The sequence below is a fragment of the Nicotiana sylvestris genome, chromosome 6 (genome assembly GCF_000393655.2).
Source record: "Nicotiana sylvestris chromosome 6, ASM39365v2, whole genome shotgun sequence".
In the NCBI taxonomy this organism is placed as follows: Eukaryota; Viridiplantae; Streptophyta; class Magnoliopsida; order Solanales; family Solanaceae; genus Nicotiana; species Nicotiana sylvestris.
Window position 1 is genome coordinate 133630560 of NC_091062.1, and position 2500 is coordinate 133633059.

The 2500-nt window shown below is 38.0% G+C and overlaps 1 pseudogene; it reads right to left on the reverse strand.

Annotated features, from left to right (window-relative positions):
- Positions 1 to 2383: 2383 nt before the first annotated feature.
- The window catches only part of LOC138871313 (protein TIC 214-like), a 6336-nt pseudogene continuing 6219 nt past the window's right edge, over positions 2384 to 2500 (reverse strand).

Sequence of the window (2500 nt, forward strand, 5' to 3'; positions counted from 1 at the left end):
TCTCGTGGCATCAAATCTAGGCCCTCTGCCTCATATCAATATCAGTATAATCACCCAGGCTCTCGGCCTCAATATCAATGTAATCAACTAGACTCTCGGCCTCAATATCAATGTAACACTGTTGCGGTGCGCAGCCCAATCCATGCTCAGTCCAGAAATCATCATAAGCCCCTTGGGCATTCGTAAAACAATAGTTCTCAGCCCGAAATATCATTTAGAAATATTATTTAAGTTTTCAAATCTTAGAAAGATGGTTGAGTTTGCAAAACAGTATTTAAAACCTTGGACTGAGATCAAATGATATGCAAAATATGCGAAAACAGTGATATCAATCCCTGAAGGATTCAAATAATTGGCAAGAAGCCCAAATGTAACAATCAAATCTAAGTAAGGATGATTCTCAAAATTTAGTTCAAGTAGAAAACACGGTAAAAACATCTCTCGGGACGGACCAAGTCACAATCTCCAATGGTGCTCTACCCCACGCCCATTATCCGGCGTGCAAGTAACCTCAATATAGCGTTACGATGTGAAATTCCGGGATTTCAAACCCTCAGGACATCATTTACATCAATTACTCACCTCAAGACGGCCAAAAGTCTAGCTCGCTATGCCCTTGCCTCTCGAATTGGCCTCTTCGTGCGTCGAATCTATCCAAAATCAGAACGAATATGTCACATTAACCGAAAATAACTGAAAAATATCAAAATCCCGAAATTTGGCAAAACCCAAGCCCCGGGCCCACTTCTCGAAATTCAGAAAAATTAACATCAACGGATTCCTTATCTCGCCACGAGTCTATACATATAAAATTTACCAAAATCGGACATCAACTCGATCCTCAAATCTTCAAATCTTATTTTCAAATCCCTAGTCCTAAATCCCCAATTTACTCCTCAAAAATATGTAATCTAGTCGGATTATTCGATGATAATTCAATATTATGGAGTAGAAATGATCACAAATGACTTACCTCAAGATTTCCCATGATTTCTTGCTCAAAAATCGCCCCAAGCCGTGTTCTTTCACAAGAAAAACGTGAAAATGAGCTAAAAAAAAGAACAACACTAATAAAATCCATTCTGGTCGCTAAAAGACCTTTCCGGTCGCTAAAGGTGCCAAATCTGGTCGCTAAAGGTGCACACCAGAACCTTCTGCACCAACAATATTTATTTTCACTAAAAAGGCTCTAACTCCACTGTACGAACTCTGAATTCGATAATTCTTGTTCCTATGAGTCACAAATAATGATACGAACATAGTCCTTCAATCGAAACTCAGTTCGGAGCTCGTTTGCTCAGTGCGGTATCCATTTCGCTCGTTAAACAATTAACAGATGTTTCGCGTAAAAAATTCAATCGCGACTTGATGAAATTAGACCAAACTTTCCAGATCAATCCTATAATTCATTATCAAAATTCCGGAAGTCTCGAAATCAAATTTCAATCTCTAGAACTAAAAATGGATCTTTGGATCATTACGTGCTTATGCTCAAAACGGCAAAAATCTTCCAAAAACTCTTCCAAAACTTATTCGAGCCTCATGTGACCCCGACCAAACATGCCAACACACCCCATAACATCATTCAAACTTTTTCCAATCAACAAAATACCTCAAACAACATCAAAACCATCAATTCACATCGAATTCAAGCCTAAGTTTTCCAAAAACTTCCGAAACACGCATTTGATCAAAACCCGACCAAATCACCTCCGAATGACATGAAATTTTGCACACACATACCAAATCACATAATGAAGCTACAGAAACTCTCGGAATTCCATTCCGACCCTTGGATCAAAATCTCACCTATCAATCGGAAATCGCTAAAATACTACTTTCGCCAATTCAAGCCAAATTCCACACCGGACCTTCAAAACCAATTACGATCGCGCTCCTAAGTCATAAATCACCTAATGGAGCTAGACAAATCATAAAAATTCCGATCCGAGATCATTTATACATAAGTCAACTCTTGCTCAAACCTTTCAAATTCAAAGCTTTCAACTGAGACTATTCTTTCAAATTCATTCCGATTTTTTTTTTTCCTGAAAACCAAAACCAACGATGTACATCAGTCATAATACATAACACGGGGCAAGTCATGCCCGAGAACTGGCGATAGCGAAAAAAATTATCCCTAGAGTCGAGACTAAGAGGAATGTATAAACCAATGCTTCCATAGATTCGATCGTGGTTTACAATTATAGCTTTCATACCTGTTTGTTTCTTTTTATTTTCTTTTTTTTGTCATCTTCCGGATAAAGAACGAACAAGAGTAAAAACGAAGTTGATTCAAATAAAGATTTCTCTGGTACCCTATGTCAATAAAAGTAAAAGAAAGAAAATAAGGGCGAAAGAAAGATACCAAAGTAATGTTGTATCAGGCTGCCTGTCTTTTTGTAGTTGGATCTCCAAGTTTTTGGAATGCTCCAAATTCGACTTGAGCATCTAAATCTGGGTCAATACCAGCAAAAACATCTCTGAACAAGGTTCTAGC